The sequence below is a fragment of the Oncorhynchus masou genome, chromosome 24, assembly GCF_036934945.1.
Source record: "Oncorhynchus masou masou isolate Uvic2021 chromosome 24, UVic_Omas_1.1, whole genome shotgun sequence".
Taxonomy (NCBI): domain Eukaryota; kingdom Metazoa; phylum Chordata; class Actinopteri; order Salmoniformes; family Salmonidae; genus Oncorhynchus; species Oncorhynchus masou.
The window spans coordinates 601214-622049 of record NC_088235.1 but is presented as its reverse complement, the minus strand read 5'-3'; the positions used below and the strand labels follow the sequence as shown (position 1 = coordinate 622049).

Below are 20836 nucleotides of genomic sequence, written 5' to 3'. Positions count from 1 at the left end.
CCCTGAACAAGGCAGTTAACCCACTGTTCCCCTGAACCAGGCAGTTAACCCAGTGTTCCCCGGAACAAGGCAGTTAACCCAATGTTCCCCTGAACAAGGCAGTTAACCCACTGTTCCCCTGAACAAGGCAGTTAACCCCACTGTTCCCCTGAACAAGGCAGTTAACCCACTGTTCCCCTGAACCAGGCAGTTAACCCACTGTTCCCCTGAACAAGACAGTTAACCCACTGTTCCCCTGAACAAGACAGTTAACCCACTGTTCCCCTGAACAAGACAGTTAACCCACTGTTCCCCTGAACAAGACAGTTAACCCAATGTTCCCCGGAACAAGGCAGTTAAGTTACGCCTAGTAATAATTAACCTGCACCTAGAATTGTTGATCTGTCATTGAGACATGTTTCCGGTCTTTTTGTGGGAGAGAGAGAGACGGACGGGATGAGATGACCCTTTTTGATTGGTGAAATGCTGCTGCGTGGATAAGCATTGACGCTCCTCTCTTGTGTTTGTTCCTAGGAATACCTGCTGTCAGGGGAAGACATCATTGACTCTTGTGTTTGTTCCTAGGAATACCTGCTGGCGGGACAGACATCATTGACTGTTGTGTTTGTTCCTAGGAATACCTGCTGGCCTGGACAGACATCATTGACTCTTGTGTTTGTTCCTAGGAATACCTGCTGGCAGGGGCAGACATCATTGACTGTTGTGTTTGTTCCTAGGAATACCTGCTGGCAGGGGCAGACATCATTGACTGTTGTGTTTGTTCCTAGGAATACCTGCTGGCCGGGACAGACATCATTGACTCTTGTGTTTGTTCCTAGGAGTACCTGCTGGCCGGGACAGACATCATTGACTGTTGTGTTTGTTCCTAGGAGTACCTGCTGGCCTGGGCAGACATCATTGACTCTTGTGTTTGTTCCTAGGAATACCTGCTGGCCGGGGCAGACATCATTGAGACCAACACTTTCAGTAGCACCTGTATCGCCCAGGCCGACTACGGACTGGGACACTTGGTAAGAGAACGGGACAGTGGGGCGGTCTGTAGAATAACACTCCGATGACCAATCAGAAGCTGTTATCGCAACATCAGATCACCAATCAGAAGCTGTTATCGCAACATCAGATCACCAATCAAAAGCTGTTATCGAAATATCAGATCACCAATCAAAAGCTGTTATCACAACATCAGATCACCCAATCAGAAGCTGTTATCGCAATATCAGATCACCAATCAAAAGCTGTTATCGCAACATCAGATCACCCAATCAGAAGCTGTTATCTCAATATCAGATCACCAATCAAAAGCTGTTATCTCAACATTAGATCACCCAATCAGAAGCTGTTATCTCAATATCAGATCACCAATCAAAAGCTGTTATCTCAACATTAGATCACATGTCGTCAGTAAGGGATAGGTTCCCGATAATGGAATCTATATGTTTAAAGTAATGACTAAATAATTCCACCCTGAAACCATATAATTGTATGAAATGTATTAGAATCATAAAACTATAATCTGATGACGTGTGTAGTTTTAGTTAGAGTTAGAAAAAGAACATTGGGCTCTTTTTTTAGTATGTAAGCAGGGTGCATGTAGGAAACAAATGATAAGAGGAGCGATCGACAGACGAGTTGTATTACCGCGTTCCTTACAGTACATTCTGTCTCCACCCGTGGAGGGGAGAAGCTGTTAGGCTTGTGGAACCATTATGAAACATGTTGCAGATTAAAGAAACAATGTATCTGTGTAGTGGAAACATTATGAAACATGTTGCAGATTAAAGAAACAATGTATCTGTGTAGTGGAAACATTATGAAACATGTTGCAGATTAAAGAAACAATGTATCTGTGTAGTGGAAAAACACTGACTGTCTGAGCAAGGCGGAGCTTAAGATTTGAACTTGTTTGTGTGTGTGTGTTATAAAGACTGCGTTTTGCATTTTTGATTTCAGAACTTTACGGACTTTTGCATAAGCTGAGTCTTTGCCTAATTATTATTAAACCCAGGGTCTTACAAACCTTGGGGTCAAAGTTTAAATAAGTTATCATTATTGGGATTGAAAATTCTCGTGACAGTTTGGTCCTTCGAGCCGGATTTCTTTTTCTGTCGTTCCATGGAGACACCGAAAACATGCATGGGCGGATGAAATATCTGTAGATTAAAGACCTGGCCCCTTTCTGAGGGGTCTTTACAGGCCGGTGGCGAACTGGTGCACGACAGAAACGGTGACGAGATCCAACCAACATTAAAATTTCTCGTGACAGTTCCTGAAAGGTGACTTGACACAATAAATGTCTCACTCACTCATTCAGGTTGTTTGACTCCCTGATGTTTTCCCAGGCTTATCGTATGAACAAGGTATCAGCAGAAATAGCCAGGAAAGCAGCAGATGACATCACCAACCAAACAGGTCAGCTGATCGTCATTGGAGGGAAAAAAAAACTATTTGACATTGACAACATTGTGTGTAATAGATGTGTATTATCGTGTTTGTCATGACAACATTGTGTGTAATAGGTGTCTATTTCCGTGTTTGTAACTCACAAACCTTTGTTTTTGATTACCAGGTTGTAAGAGATACGTGGCGGGCGCCGTGGGCCCCACCAATAAAACCCTGTCTGTGTCTCCCTCAGTGGAAAGACCAGACTTCAGGAACGTCAGTAAGAGAACAGCTTGTTGTTTTAGGCTTATTCCTTCTCTTTCGACTGATGTCACTGCAAAGGGGCAGAATGGCAGGTGTTTTCAGAGCCCTGACAGTGGTGACATGTCACTACAGACCTACACGATGTATCTGTTACCCTCTCAGACCTACACGATGTATCTGTTACCCTCTCAGACCTACACGATGTATCTGTTACCCTCTTAGACCTACACTATGTATCTGTTACCCTCTCAGACCTACACGATGTATCTGTTACCCTCTCGGACCTACACTATGTATCTGTTACCCTCTCAGACCTACACTATGTATCTGTTACCCTCTTAGACCTACACTATGTATCTGTTACCCTCTCAGACCTACACTATATATCTGTTACCCTCTCAGACCTACACTATGTATCTGTTACCCTCTCAGACCTACACTATGTATCTGTTACCCTCTCAGACCTACACTATGTATCTGTTACCCTCTCAGACCTACACTATGTATCTGTTACCCTCTCGGACCTACACTATGTATCTGTTACCCTCTCAGACCTACACTATGTATCTGTTACCCTCTCGGACCTACACTATGTATCTGTTACCCTCTCAGACCTACACTATGTATCTGTTACCCTCTCAGACCTACACTATGTATCTGTTACCCTCTCAGGGTCTATAAGGCCTCTCGGACCTACACTATGTATCTGTTACCCTCTCAGACCTACACTATGTATCTGTTACCCCCTCAGACCTACACTATGTATCTGTTACCCTCTCAGACCTACACTATGTATCTGTTACCCTCTCAGACCTACACTATGTATCTGTTACCCTCTCAGGGTCTATAAGGCCTCTCGGACCTACACTATGTATCTGTTACCCCCTCAGACCTACACTATGTATCTGTTACCCCCTCAGACCTACACTATGTATCTGTTACCCTCTCGGACCTACACGATGTATCTGTTACCCTCTCAGGGTCTATAAGGCCTCTCGGACCTACACTATGTATCTGTTACCCTCTCAGACCTACACTATGTATCTGTTACCCTCTCACACCAACACTATGTATCTGTTACCCTCTCGGACCTACACTATGTATCTGTTACCCTCTCAGACCTACACTATGTATCTGTTACCCTCTCAGACCTACACTATGTATCTGTTACCCTCTCAGGGTCTATAAGGCCTCTCGGACCTACACTATGTATCTGTTACCCTCTCAGACCTACACTATGTACCTGTTACCCTCTCGGACCTACACTATGTATCTGTTACCCTCTCAGACCTACACTATGTATCTGTTACCCTCTTAGACCTACACTATGTATCTGTTACCCTCTCAGGGTCTATAAGGCCTCTCAGACCTACACTATGTATCTGTTACCCTCTCGGACCTACACTATGTATCTGTTACCCCCTCAGACCTACACTATGTATCTGTTACCCTCTCAGACCTACACTATGTATCTGTTACCCCCTCAGACCTACACTATGTATCTGTTACCCTCTCGGACCTACACTATGTATCTGTTACCCTCAGACCTACACGATGTATCTGTTACCCTCTCAGACCTACACTATATATCTGTTACCCTCTCACACCTACACCATGTATCTGTTACCCTCTCAGACCTACACTATGTATCTGTTACCCCTCAGACCTACACTATATATCTGTTACCCTCTCACACCTACACTATGTATCTGTTACTCTATCAGGGTCTATAAGGCCTCTCGGACCTACACTATGTATCTGTTACCCTCTCGGACCTACACTATGTATCTGTTACCCTCTCAGACCTACACTATATATCTGTTACCCTCAGACCTACACTATGTATCTGTTACCCTCAGACCTACACTATATATCTGTTACCCTCTCAGACCTACACTATGTATCTGTTACCCTCAGACCTACACTATGTATCTGTTACCCTCTCAGACCTACACTATGTATCTGTTACCCTCTCAGGGTCTATAAGGCCTCTCGGACCTACACTATGTATCTGTTACCCTCTCAGACCTACACTATGTATCTGTTACCCTCTCAGACCTACACTATGTATCTGTTACCCTCTCAGACCTACACTATATATCTGTTACCCTCAGACCTACACTATGTATCTGTTACCCTCAGACCTACACTATATATCTGTTACCCTCTCAGACCTACACTATGTATCTGTTACCCTCAGACCTACACTATGTATCTGTTACCCTCAGACCTACACTATATATCTGTTACCCTCTCAGACCTACACTATATATCTGTTACCCTCAGACCTACACTATGTATCTGTTACCCCCTCAGACCTACACTATGTATCTGTTACCCTCTCAGACCTACACTATGTATCTGTTACCCTCTCAGACCTACACTATGTATCTGTTACCCTCTCAGACCTACACTATGTATCTGTTACCCCCTCAGACCTACACTATGTATCTGTTACCCTCTCAGGGTCTATAAGGCCTCTCGGACCTACACTATGTATCTGTTACCCTCTCGGACCTACACTATGTATCTGTTACCCTCTCAGACCTACACTATGTATCTGTTACCCTCTCAGACCTACACTATGTATCTGTTACCCTCTCAGACCTACACTATGTATCTGTTACCCTCTCAGACCTACACTATGTATCTGTTACCCTCTCAGACCTACACTATGTATCTGTTACCCTCAGACCTACACTATGTATCTGTTACCTCTCAGACCTACACTATGTATCTGTTACCCTCTCGGACCTACACTATGTATCTGTTACCCTCTCAGACCTACACTATGTATCTGTTACCCTCTCAGACCTACACTATGTATCTGTTACCCTCTCAGACCTACACTATGTATCTGTTACCCTCTCAGACCTACACTATGTATCTGTTACCCCCTCAGACCTACACTATGTATCTGTTACCCCCTCAGACCTACACTATGTATCTGTTACCCTCTCAGACCTACACTATGTATCTGTTACCCTCTCAGACCTACACTATGTATCTGTTACCCCCTCAGACCTACACTATGTATCTGTTACCCTCAGACCTACACTATGTATCTGTTACCCTCTCAGACCTACACTATGTATCTGTTACCCTCTCAGGGTCTATAAGGCCTCTCAGACCTACACTATGTATCTGTTACCCTCTCAGACCTACACTATGTATCTGTTACCCTCTCAGACCTACACTATGTATCTGTTACCCTCAGACCTACACTATGTATCTGTTACCCTCTTAGACCTACACGATGTATCTGTTACCCTCTCAGACCTACACTATGTATCTGTTACCCTCTCAGACCAACACGATGTATTTGTTACCCTCTCAGACCTACACTATGTATCTGTTACCCTCTCAGACCTACACTATGTATCTGTTACCCTCTCAGACCTACACTATGTATCTGTTACCCTCTCAGACCTACACTATGTATCTGTTACCCTCTCAGACCTACACTATGTATCTGTTACCCTCTCAGACCTACACTATGTATCTGTTACCCTCAGACCTACACTATGTATCTGTTACCCTCTCAGACCTACACTATGTATCTGTTACCCTCTCAGACCTACACTATGTATCTGTTACCCTCTCAGACCTACACTATGTATCTGTTACCCTCTCGGACCTACACTATGTATCTGTTACCCTCTCAGGGTCTATAAGGCCTCTCGGACCTACACTATGTATCTGTTACCCTCTCAGGGTCTATACTATGTATCTGTTACCCTCTCAGACCTACACTATGTATCTGTTACCCCCTCAGACCTACACTATGTACCTGTTACCCTCTCAGATCTACACTATGTATCTGTTACCCTCTCAGACCTACACTATGTATCTGTTACCCTCTCAGACCTACACTATGTATCTGTTACCCCTCAGACCTACACTATGTATCTGTTACCCTCTCAGACCTACACTATGTATCTGTTACCCTCTCAGACCTACACTATGTATCTGTTACCCCCTCAGACCTACACTATGTATCTGTTACCCTCTCAGACCTACACTATGTATCTGTTACCCTCTCGGACCTACACGATGTATCTGTTACCCTCTCGGACCTACACGATGTATCTGTTACCCTCTCAGACCTACACTATGTATCTGTTACCCTCTCGGACCTACACTATGTATCTGTTACCCTCAGACCTACACTATGTATCTGTTACCCTCTCGGACCTACACTATGTATCTGTTACCCTCTCGGGTCTATAAAGCCTCTCAGGGGACTCTTGATGAACCATTGGTAACATCCAGAGTTGACAGTCCTCTCTCTGATGGTGCTACCGTGCTGAGTGGTCCTGTGTCTTCCCCCTCAGCCTTTGATGAGCTGGCTGAGGCCTACGCCGAGCAGGTCCGGGGTCTGTTGGATGGAGGAGCGGATATTATCATGGTGGAGACCATCTTTGACACGGCCAACGCCAAGGTACACCTTCTTCACTCGCTGTCTTCATCACTGACTGTCATCTAGTTTCTCTTCTTCACTCGCTGTCTTCATCACTGACTGTCATCTAGTTTCTCTTCTTCACTCGCTGTCTTCATCACTGACTGTCATCTAGTTTCTATCAATGTGATTCTTGTTTTACATACGTCTCCATACAATTGATCACAATCAATGTATCGATTCATTTTTTTATTTTTATCTTGTCATAAAGGCAGCACTGTTTGCTATCGACAAACTGTTTGAAGAGAGCTACGAACCCAGACCTATATTTGTAAGTATGAATTCTGTCTTTTTGTCAGTGTCTTGCTAGTATATTTCTGAGTTAAATGACCACTGTTAACAACCACTGTGATCTCGCTAGACGAAGCTAATTGAGGCTGCTAGCCATAACGGTACTGTGCTTCTCACCGTCCTACAGTTAGCTAAAGAGGCTAATTGAGGCTGCTAGCCATAACGTTACTGTGCTTCTCACCGTCCCACAGTTAGATAACGAAGCTAATTGAGGCTAGCCATAACGTTACTGTGCTTCTCACCGTCCTACAGTTAGCTAACGAAGCTAATTGAGGCTGCTAGCCATAACGTTACTGTGCTTCTCACCGTCCTACAGTTAGCTAACGAGGCTAATTGAGGCTAGCCATAACGTTACTGTCCTTCTCACCGTCCTACAGTTAGCTAACGAAGCTAATTGAGGCTGCTAGCCATAACGTTACTGTGCTTCTCACCATCCTACAGTTAGCTACACAAAACTCCATTCAGATTATATCCTAAACAGCAGCCTACATGTTGGCTTTGGTCGTTGTAGCCTTTTCTCTCTCTCAATTCACTTTTAATTTGGTTATTTCTATTCCTTCCATTGATTTAGATGTCTCCCTGACTTGCTTGACCATACAAGCGGAGACGCAATCCAATTGTCTCTCTGTCTCCGCGGGAAGCGTCAGGATCAGAGCCTGAACTGGACTGAACTCTCTCAGGACAGATTGATTGTGTTTCTAGATATCAGGCACCATCGTGGACAGGAGTGGTCTCTACACTCTCAGGACAGATTGATTGTGTTTCTAGATATCAGGCACCATCGTGGACAGGAGTGGTCTCTACTCTCTCAGGACAGATTGATTGTGTTTCTAGATATCAGGCATCATCGTGGACTGGAGTGGTTGTACTCTCTCAGGACAGATTGATTGTGTTTCTAGATATCAGGCACCATCGTGGACTGGAGTGGTTGTACTCTCTCAGGACAGATTGATTCTGTTTCTAGATATCAGGCACCATCGTGGACAGGAGTGGTCGAACCCTCTCAGGACAGACGGGAGAGGCCTTCGTCATCAGTGTGTCCCATGCCAAACCCCTCTGGTGAGTCATTACATTCTGCTTCAGTACTTCCACAGGTTTGTCCTCAAGTTTCGTGCTGTTTTATATTCAAATAAACTTCAAACTTCAGATCTGCTGGAGAGATTAATGGAATCTACAACATCTGACCTCATCAAACTGGGCCTCAATAGACTGATATCTGACCTCATCAGACTGGGCCTCAATAGACTGATATCTGACCTCATCAGACTGGGCCTCAATAGACTGATATCTGACCTCATCAGACTGGGCCTCAATAGACTGATATCTGACCTCATCAGACTGGGCCTCAATAGACTGATATCTGACCTCATCAGACTGGGCCTCAATAGGCTGATATCTGACCTCATCAGACTGGGCCTCAATAGGCTGATATCTGACCTCATCAGACTGGGCCTCAATAGGCTGATATCTGACCTCATCAGACTGGGCCTCAATAGGCTGATATCTGACCTCATCAGACTGGGCCTCAATAGGCTGATATCTGACCTCATCAGACTGGGCCTCAATAGGCTGATATCTGACCTCATCAGACAGGGCCTCAATAGACTGATATCTGACCTCATCAGACTGGGCCTCAATAGGCTGATATCTGACCTCATCAGACTGGGCCTCAATAGACTGATATCTGACCTCATCTGACTGGGCCTCAATAGACTGATATCTGACCTCATCAGACTGGGCCTCAATAGGCTGATATCTGACCTCATCAGACTGGGCCTCAATAGGCTGATATCTGACCTCATCAGACTGGGCCTCAATAGACTGATATCTGACCTCATCAGACTGGGCCTCAATGGGCTGATATCTGACCTCATCAGACTGGGCCTCAATAGACTGATATCTGACCTCATCAGACTGGGCCTCAATAGGCTGATATCTGACCTCATCAGACTGGGCCTCAATAGGCTGATATCTGACCTCATCAGACTGGGCCTCAATAGGCTGATATCTGACCTCATCAGACTGGGCCTCAATAGACTGATATCTGACCTCATCAGACTGGGCCTCAATAGACTGATATCTGACCTCATCAGACTGGGCCTCAATAGGCTGATATCTGACCTCATCAGACTGGGCCTCAATAGGCTGATATCTGACCTCATCAGACTGGGCCTCAATAGACTGATATCTGACCTCATCAGACTGGGCCTCAATAGGCTGATATCTGACCTCATCAGACTGGGCCTCAATAGGCTGATATCTGACCTCATCAGACTGGGCCTCAATAGGCTGATATCTGACCTCATCAGACTGGGCCTCAATAGGCTGATATCTGACCTCATCAGACTGGGCCTCAATAGACTGATATCTGACCTCATCAGACAGGGCCTCAATAGACTGATATCTGACCTCATCAGACTGGGCCTCAATAGGCTGATATCTGACCTCATCAGACTGGGCCTCAATAGACTGATATCTGACCTCATCAGACTGGGCCTCAATAGGCTGATATCTGACCTCATCAGACTGGGCCTCAATAGACTGATATCTGACCTCATCAGACTGGGCCTCAATAGGCTGATATACAGTGTGTTCCTCTCTTCCAGTATTGGCCTTAACTGTGCCTTAGGAGCCACTGAGATGAGGCCTTTATTCAGGCTATTGGGAAATGCACCACGGCTCACGTCTTATGCTACCCCAATGCAGGTAACCAGCACCCGTCCGCCCCACTCACCCAGCAACTAGCTAGCTCACCTTTTCTTTGTGTGCTCACAACCAACGATCTGACGTTTTCACACACTCTGCTTGTTTCAGGTCTCCCCAATACGTTCGGTGGATACGATGAGACCCGGAGTTGACAGCCTCACATTTAAAGGTGAACTTATTGATTTATAGCTGGTCTACCCAATGAATGATCTATCGATTTGATTCAGACAAGTGAATAAATATCATTCCACTACAAAATGCTAACCTTCCCTGTTATTGTAATGGTGAGAGGTTAGCATGTTTTAGGGCTATGATATAAAATGCTAACCTTCCCTGTTATTGTAATGGTGAGAGGTTAGCATGTTTTAGGGGTATGATATAAAATGCTAACCTCCCCTGTTATTGTAATGGTGAGAGGTTAGCATGTTTTAGGGGGAATGATATAAAATGCTAACGTCCCCTGTTATTGTAATGGTGAGAGGTTAGCATGTTTTAGGGGGTATGATATAAAATGCTAACCTCCCCTGTTATTGTAATGCTGAGAGGTTAGCATGTTTTAGGGGTTATGATATAAAATGCTAACCTCCCTGTTATTGTAATGGTGAGAGGTTAGCATGTTTTAGGGCTATGATATAAAATGCTAACCTCCCTGTTATTGTAATGGTGAGAGGTTAGCATGTCTTGGGGATATGATATAAAATGCTAACCTCCCCTGTTATTGTAATGGTGAGAGGTTAGCATGTTTTAGGGGGAATGATATAAAATGCTAACCTCCCCTGTTATTGTAATGGTGAAAGGTTAGCATGTTTTGATATAAAATGCTAACCTCCCCTGTTATTGTAATGGTGAGAGGTTAGCATGTTTTAGGGGGAATGATATAAAATGCTAACCTCCCCTGTTATTGTAATGGTGAGAGGTTAGCATGTTTTGATATAAAATGCTAACCTCCCATGTTATTGTAATGGTGAGAGGTTAGCATGTTTTAGGGGGTATGATGTGTGTCTAACTTTCTCAAGCATTATCATTCAGGATTCATTCAGGATTATCCGTAACCATGGTAGCGTCCACATTAATGTAGAAGTGTTACGAAACACATTCTATTCTCCTTTTCACAATAAAAGTGAATCCAAAATGACACTATACATGATTTACCATTTTGTTTCTATTGGGCAACCAAAACAAACAGCCAATACATCCAACACGTTTATAGAGTCACAGGTGTGATGTAATGATTGTGTGCCTGGTTTATGGGTCAAAATACTAAAGGTTTGACTACTTTAATACACAGTGGATTTGTCCCAATACTTTTGGTCCCCTAAAATGGGGGGACTATGTACAAAAAGGGCTGTAATTTCTAAACAGTTCACCCGATATGGATGAAAATACCCTCAAATGAAAGCTGACAGTCTGACCTTTGACCTCATAGTCATTGTATCATGACAGTGTCTATACACACTTGACTGACTGTCTCTTATTTGTGTAGGACTTTGCCACAGATGGTCTGGTGAATCTGGTTGGTGGATGCTGTGGGACGACTCCTGCACACATCAGGTGACCTGTCGTCTGCTCTGTCCTCTGACGCTAGCTACTGTCCAGCGATATAGGACGCTAGCTACTGTCCAGCGATATAGGACGCGAGCTACTGTCCAGCGATATAGGACGCTAGCCACTGTCCAGCGATATAGGACGCTAGCTACTGTCCAGCGATATAGGACGCTAGCTACTGTCCAGCGATATAGGACGCTAGCTACTGTCCAGCGATATAGGACGCTAGCTACTGTCCAGCGATATAGGACGCTAGCCACTGTCCAGCGATATAGGACGCTAGCTACTGTCCAGCGATATAGGACGCTAGCCACTGTCCAGCGATATAGGACGCTAGCTACTGTCCAGCGATATAGGACGCTAGCGACTGTCCAGCGATATAGGGACGCTAGCTACTGTCCAGCGATATAGGACGCTAGCCACTGTCCAGCGATATAGGACGCTAGCCACTGTCCAGCGATATAGGACGCTAGCTACTGTCCAGCGATATAGGACGCGAGCTACTGTCCAGCGATATAGGACGCTAGCCACTGTCCAGCGATATAGGACGCGAGCTACTGTCCAGCGATATAGGACGCGAGCTACTGTCCAGCGATATAGGACGCTAGCTACTGTCCAGCGATATAGGACGCGAGCTACTGTCCAGCGATATAGGACGCGAGCTACTGTCCAGCGATATAGGACGCGAGCTACTGTCCAGCGATATAGGACGCTAGCTACTGTCCAGCGATATAGGACGCTAGCTACTGTCCAGCGATATAGGACGCTAGCTACTGTCCAGCGATATAGGACGCTAGCTACTGTCCAGCGATATAGGACGCTAGCTACTGTCCAGCGATATAGGACGCTAGCTACTGTCCAGCGATATAGGACGCTAGCTACTGTCCAGCGATATAGGACGCTAGCTACTGTCCAGCGATATAGGACGCTAGCTACTGTCCAGCGATATAGGACGCTAGCTACTGTCCAGCGATATAGGACGCTAGCTACTGTCCAGCGATATAGGACGCTAGCTACTGTCCAGCGATATAGGACGCTAGCTACTGTCCAGCGATATAGGACGCGAGCTACTGTCCAGCGATATAGGACGCGAGCCACTGTCCAGCGATATAGGACGCGAGCCACTGTCCAGCGATATGGGACGCGAGCCACTGTCCAGCGATATGGGACGCGAGCCACTGTCCAGCGATATGGGACGCGAGCCACTGTCCAGCGATATTGGGACGCGAGCCACTGTCCAGCGATATTGGGACGCGAGCCACTGTCCAGCGATATAGGACGCGAGCCACTGTCCAGCGATATAGGACGCGAGCCACTGTCCAGCGATATAGGACGCGAGCCACTGTCCAGCGATATAGGACGCGAGCCACTGTCCAGCGATATAGGACGCGAGCCACTGTCCAGCGATATAGGACGCGAGCCACTGTCCAGCGATATAGGACGCGAGCCACTGTCCAGCGATATAGGACGCGAGCCACTGTCCAGCGATATAGGACGCGAGCCACTGTCCAGCGATATAGGACGCGAGCCACTGTCCAGCGATATAGGACGCGAGCCACTGTCCAGCGATATAGGACGCGAGCCACTGTCCAGCGATATAGGACGCGAGCCACTGTCCAGCGATATAGGACGCGAGCCACTGTCCAGCGATATAGGACGCGAGCCACTGTCCAGCGATATAGGACGCGAGCCACTGTCCAGCGATTATAGGGACGCGAGCCACTGTCCAGCGATTATAGGACGCGAGCCACTGTCCAGCGATATAGGACGCGAGCCACTGTCCAGCGATATAGGACGCGAGCCACTGTCCAGCGATATAGGACGCGAGCCACTGTCCAGCGATATAGGACGCGAGCCACTGTCCAGCGATATAGGACGCGAGCCACTGTCCAGCGATATAGGACGCGAGCCACTGTCCAGCGATATAGGACGCGAGCCACTGTCCAGCGTTATAGGACGCGAGCCACTGTCCAGCGATATAGGACGCGAGCCACTGTCCAGCGATATAGGACGCGAGCCACTGTCCAGCGATATAGGACGCGAGCCACTGTCCAGCGATATAGGACGCGAGCCACTGTCCAGCGATATAGGACGCGAGCCACTGTCCAGCGATATAGGACGCGAGCCACTGTCCAGCGATATAGGACGCGAGCCACTGTCCAGCGTTATGGGGACGCGAGCCACTGTCCAGCGATATAGGACGCGAGCCACTGTCCAGCGATATAGGACGCGAGCCACTGTCCAGCGATATAGGACGCGAGCCACTGTCCAGCGATATAGGACGCGAGCCACTGTCCAGCGATAGGACGCGAGCCACTGTCCAGCGATATAGGACGCGAGCCACTGTCTATAGATATAGGACTGATATACTGTCTATAGATATAGGACTGATATACTGTCTAGAGATATAGGACTGATATACTGTCCAGCGATATAGGACTGATATACTGTCTATAGATACAGGACTGATATATTGTCTATAGATAATTTTTTATTTAACTAGGCAAGTCAGTTAAGAACAAATTCTATTTTCAATAACGGCCTGGGAACAGTGGGTTAACTGCCTGTTCAAGGGCAGAACGACAGATTTTGTACCTTGTCAGCTCGGGGTTTGAACTTGCAACCTTCCGGTTACTAGTCCAACGCTACCGCTGCTGCCCCAGGGTAGCCTAGTGATATATTGTGTATAGATATAGGACTGATATATTGTGTATAGATATGGGACTGATAGATATGGGACTGATAGATATGGGACTGATAGATATGGGACTGATAGATATGGGACTGATATATTGTTTATAGATATGGGACTGGTAGATATGGGACTGATAGATATGGGACTGGTAGATATGGGACTGATATATTGTTTATAGATATGGGACTGGTAGATATGGGACTGATAGATATGGGACTGATAGATATGGGACTGATATATTGTTTATAGATATGGGACTGGTAGATATGGGACTGATAGATATGGGACTGGTAGATATGGGACTGATAGATATGGGACTGATAGATATGGGACTGATATATTGTTTATAGATATGGGACTGATAGATATGGGACTGATAGATATGGGACTGATAGATATGGGACTGATAGATATGGGACTGTTAGATATGGGACTGATAGATATGGGACTGGTAGATATGGGACTGAGAGATATGGGACTGGTAGATATGGGACTGATAGATATGGGACTGATAGATATGGGACTGATAGATATGGGACTGATAGATATGGGACTGATATATTGTTTATAGATATGGGACTGGTAGATATGGGACTGATAGATATGGGACTGGTAGATATGGGACTGATAGATATGGGACTGGTAGATATGGGACTGGTAGATATGGGACTGGTAGATATGGGACTGGTAGATATGGGACTGATAGATATGGGACTGGTAGATATGGGACTGATAGATATGGGACTGATAGATATGGGACTGGTAGATATGGGACTGGTAGATATGGGACTGATAGATATGGGACTGGTAGATATGGGACTGGTAGATATGGGACTGATAGATATGGGACTGGTAGATATGGGACTGGTAGATATGGGACTGATAGATATGGGACTGGTAGATATGGGACTGGTAGATATGGGACTGGTAGATATGGGACTGATATATTGTTTATAGATATGGGACTGGTAGATATGGGACTGATAGATATGGGACTGGTAGATATGGGACTGATAGATATGGGACTGGTAGATATGGGACTGGTAGATATGGGACTGGTAGATATGGGACTGATAGATATGGGACTGATAGATATGGGACTGATATATTGTTTATAGATATGGGACTGATAGATATGGGACTGACAGATATGGGACTGATAGATATGGGACTGGTAGATATGGGACTGAGAGATATGGGACTGAGAGATATGGGACTGGTAGATATGGGACTGATAGATATGGGACTGATAGATATGGGACTGATAGATATGGGACTGATAGATATGGGACTGATATATTGTTTATAGATATGGGACTGGTAGATATGGGACTGATAGATATGGGACTGGTAGATATGGGACTGATAGATATGGGACTGGTAGATATGGGACTGGTAGATATGGGACTGGTAGATATGGGACTGGTAGATATGGGACTGATAGATATGGGACTGGTAGATATGGGACTGATAGATATGGGACTGATAGATATGGGACTGGTAGATATGGGACTGGTAGATATGGGACTGATAGATATGGGACTGGTAGATATGGGACTGGTAGATATGGGACTGATAGATATGGGACTGGTAGATATGGGACTGGTAGATATGGGACTGATAGATATGGGACTGGTAGATATGGGACTGATAGATATGGGACTGATAGATATGGGACTGATAGATATGGGACTGATAGATATGGGACTGGTAGATATGGGACTGATAGATATGGGACTGATAGATATGGGACTGATATATTGTTTATAGATATGGGACTGGTAGATATGGGACTGATAGATATGGGACTGGTAGATATGGGACTGATAGATATGGGACTGGTAGATATGGGACTGGTAGATATGGGACTGGTAGATATGGGACTGGTAGATATGGGACTGATAGATATGGGACTGATAGATATGGGACTGATAGATATGGGACTGGTAGATATGGGACTGGTAGATATGGGACTGATAGATATGGGACTGGTAGATATGGGACTGGTAGATATGGGACTGGTAGATATGGGACTGGTAGATATGGGACTGATAGATATGGGACTGATAGATATGGGACTGATAGATATGGGACTGGTAGATATGGGACTGGTAGATATGGGACTGGTAGATATGGGACTGGTAGATATGGGACTGGTAGATATGGGACTGGTAGATATGGGACTGATATATTGTTTATAGATATGGGACTGGTAGATATGGGACTGAGAGATATGGGACTGATATATTGTTTATAGATATGGGACTGGTAGATATGGGACTGATAGATATGGGACTGGTAGATATGGGACTGGTAGATATGGGACTGGTAGATATGGGACTGATATATTGTTTATAGATATGGGACTGGTAGATATGGGACTGGTAGATATGGGACTGGTAGATATGGGACTGGTAGATATGGGACTGGTAGATATGGGACTGGTAGATATGGGACTGATAGATATGGGACTGGTAGATATGGGACTGGTAGATATGGGACTGATAGATATGGGACTGATAGATATGGGACTGGTAGATATGGGACTGGTAGATATGGGACTGATAGATATGGGACTGGTAGATATGGGACTGATATATTGTTTATAGATATGGGACTGGTAGATATGGGACTGATAGATATGGGACTGGTAGATATGGGACTGGTAGATATGGGACTGGTAGATATGGGACTGATATATTGTTTATAGATATGGGACTGGTAGATATGGGACTGATAGATATGGGACTGGTAGATATGGGACTGGTAGATATGGGACTGGTAGATATGGGACTGGTAGATATGGGACTGGTAGATATGGGACTGATAGATATGGGACTGATAGATATGGGACTGATAGATATGGGACTGGTAGATATGGGACTGGTAGATATGGGACTGGTAGATATGGGACTGGTAGATATGGGACTGGTAGATATGGGACTGGTAGATATGGGACTGATATATTGTTTATAGATATGGGACTGGTAGATATGGGACTGAGAGATATGGGACTGATATATTGTTTATAGATATGGGACTGGTAGATATGGGACTGATAGATATGGGACTGGTAGATATGGGACTGGTAGATATGGGACTGGTAGATATGGGACTGATATATTGTTTATAGATATGGGACTGGTAGATATGGGACTGATAGATATGGGACTGGTAGATATGGGACTGGTAGATATGGGACTGGTAGATATGGGACTGGTAGATATGGGACTGGTAGATATGGGACTGATAGATATGGGACTGGTAGATATGGGACTGGTAGATATGGGACTGATAGATATGGGACTGATAGATATGGGACTGGTAGATATGGGACTGGTAGATATGGGACTGATAGATATGGGACTGGTAGATATGGGACTGATAGATATGGGACTGGTAGATATGGGACTGGTAGATATGGGACTGATAGATATGGGACTGGTAGATATGGGACTGATAGATATGGGACTGATAGATATGGGACTGAGAGATATGGGACTGATATATTGTTTATAGATATGGGACTGGTAGATATGGGACTGATAGATATGGGACTGATATACATCTCTCTGTGTGTTCAGGGCCATTGCTGAGAAAGTGAAGCACTGCCATCCCAGAGTGCCCCCTACTGACGTCTTTCAGGACTACATGCTCCTGGCAGGTAGAACAACGACAAGTTTAGACGAGCTCTGGCTCCTTCCTGGCCGTTCCAGGGCTGGTATTTTATATAAAGCCCTGCAGAGTAGACGTGCTGATCTACGGTCAGTTCTGCCTTTTCTTTTTAAGATAATAATGAATATAATGTCGTAGACCGGGAGGACCTGAATCTACAGTAGATCTGCTCTTAGATTTACCTTCTCAGTCATGGTAGCACTGATGAATAGTAGCAGCAAACCACTGACAAGCTTTTCGCCCCACAGCTTGAGCATATATGTGTTGTGTCACAGGTCTGGAGCCATTCAGGATCGGTCCGTACACTAATTTCGTCAACATCGGCGAGCGTTGCAACGTGGCTGGATCAAGGAAGTTCGCCAAGCTGATCATGTCGGGAAACTACGAGGTGAACCGTCTCTCCTTTTTATCCACCCGAAATTAAAACTCAGTCCAATACAGATTTTTTTTATTTTTCCTTTCATTTAGTTAAGAACAAATTCTTATTTTCAATGATGGCCTAGGAACAGTGGCTTAACTGCCTGTTCAGGGGCAGAACGACAGATTTGTACCTTGTCAGTTTGGGGATTTGAACTTGCAACCTTCCGGTTACTAGTCCAACGCTCTAACCCCTGTCTGTGTCCCTGTCTGTGTCCCTGTCTGTGTCCCTGTCTGTGTCCCTGTCTGTGTCCCTGTCTGTGTCCCTGTCTGTCTCCAGGAGGCGTTGAGCATAGCCAAGACCCAGGTGGAGATGGGAGCCCAGGTGTTGGACATCAACATGGACGAGGGGATGTTGGAGGGTCCTGCCGCCATGGCCCGGTTCTGCTGTCTCATATCCTCCGAGCCTGACATCGCCAGGGTAGGAATCAACTGGACATTTCAAAAAGATACCTGCGCACTGTTGCATGCTTCCCGACGTTTAATCGTGTTTTCTAAACCACTTCCTGTGATACTGTATCAGAGAGGTGATGTTACTATGTACTGAGCTACAGGAAGCTGAACCACGTCGTTGAAGGGCCTGGAGATGCAGGAAAACACTGTAAGAACAGAGTTCATCTATAGAATAAGTCCTTTAAGCCCTAACTAAAGCTGAAGTTCACTTACCCAGCTCTCCTCGTTGTCCTCTTTATCCTCATCTCTCTCCTCGTTGTCATCTTTATCCTCATCTCTCTCCTCGTTGTCCTCTTAATCCTCATCTCTCCTCGTTGTCCTCTTTATCCTCATCTCTCTCCTCGTTGTCCTCTTAATCATCTCTCTCTCTCCTCGTTGTCCTCTTTATCCTCATCTCTCTCTCCTCTCCTCGTTGTCCTCTTTATCCTCATCTCTCTCTCCTCTCCTCGTTGTCCTCTTTATCCTCATCTCTCTCTCCTCTCCTCGTTGTCCTCTTTATCCTCATCTCTCTCCTCGTTGTCCTCTTAATCATCCTCTCTCTCTCCTCTCCTCGTTGTCCTCTTTATCCTCATCTCTCCTCTCCTCGTTGTCCTCTTAATCCTCCTCTCTCTCCTCTCCTCGTTGTCATCTTTATCCTCATCTCTCTCCTCTCCTCGTTGTCCTCTTAATCCTCCTCTCTCTCCTCTCCTCGTTGTCCTCTTTATCCTCATCTCTCTCCTCTCCTCGTTGTCCTCTTAATCCTCCTCTCTCTCTCCTCTCCTCGTTGTCCTCTTTATCCTCATCTCTCTCTCTCCTCGTTGTCCTCTTAATCCTCCTCTCTCTCTCCTCGTTGTCCTCTTTATCCTCATCTCTCTCTCTCCTCGTTGTCCTCTTTATCCTCATCTCTCTCCTCTCCTAGGTACCTCTGTCTATAGACTCATCAAACTTCCAGGTGTCCTCTCTCTCCTCTCCTAGGTACCTCTGTGTATAGACTCATCTAACTTCCAGGTGTTTCTCTCTCTCTCCTCTCCTAGGTACCTATGTGTATAGACTCGTCTAACTTCCAGGTGTCCTCTCTCTCCTCTCCTAGGTACCTCTGTGTATAGACTCGTCTAACTTCGAGGTGATCAAGGCGGGGCTGAAGTGTTGTCAGGGGAAGTGTATCGTGAACAGCATCAGTCTGAAGGAAGGAGAAGAGGAGTTTCTCCAGAGAGCTACGACTGTCAGACGCTACGGGGCCGCCGTGGTGGTTATGGCCTTCGACGAGGAGGGTCAGGTGAGACTGACAGCTGGACAGGAGAGGAATGTACAGCGGAAAGACACAGTATGTGAACCCTTCGGGAATACCTGGATTTATGTGTAAATTGGTCATCACATTTGATCTGATCTTCATCTAAGTCACAACAATAAACAAACATAGTGTGCTCAAACTAATAACACAGAATTATTGTATTTTGTCTTGTCTATATTGAATACATCATTTAAACATCCACAGTGTAGGCTGTAAAAAGTATGTGAACCCCCCAAGGCTAATGACTTCTCCAAAAGCTAATTGGAGTCAGGAGTCCGCTAACCTGGAGCCCAATCAATGAGACGAGATTGGATATGTTGGTTAGAGCTGCCTTGCCCTATAAAAAACACTCAAAAAATGTTAGTTTGCTATTCACATGAAGCATTGCCTGATGTGACCCAGGCCTCAAACAGAAGAGATCTCAGAAGACTGAAGATTAATTGTCAACTTGCATAAAGCTGGAAAGGGTTACAAAAGTATCTCTAAAAGCCTTGACGTTCATCAGTCCACAGTAAAACAAAATGTCTGTAAATGGAGAAAGTTCAGCACTGTTGCTACTCTCCCTGAGTGGCCGTCCTGCAAAGATGACTGCAAGAGCCCAGCGCAGAATGTTCAATGACGTTAAGAAGAATCCTAGAGTGTCAGCTAAAGACCTACAGAAATCTCTGGAACATGCTGACAT

The 20836-nt window shown here is 45.5% G+C and overlaps 1 pseudogene; it reads left to right on the top strand.

Annotated features, from left to right (window-relative positions):
* Positions 1–20836, top strand: part of LOC135513351 (methionine synthase-like) — a 40783-nt pseudogene that overhangs the window by 2519 nt on the left and 17428 nt on the right.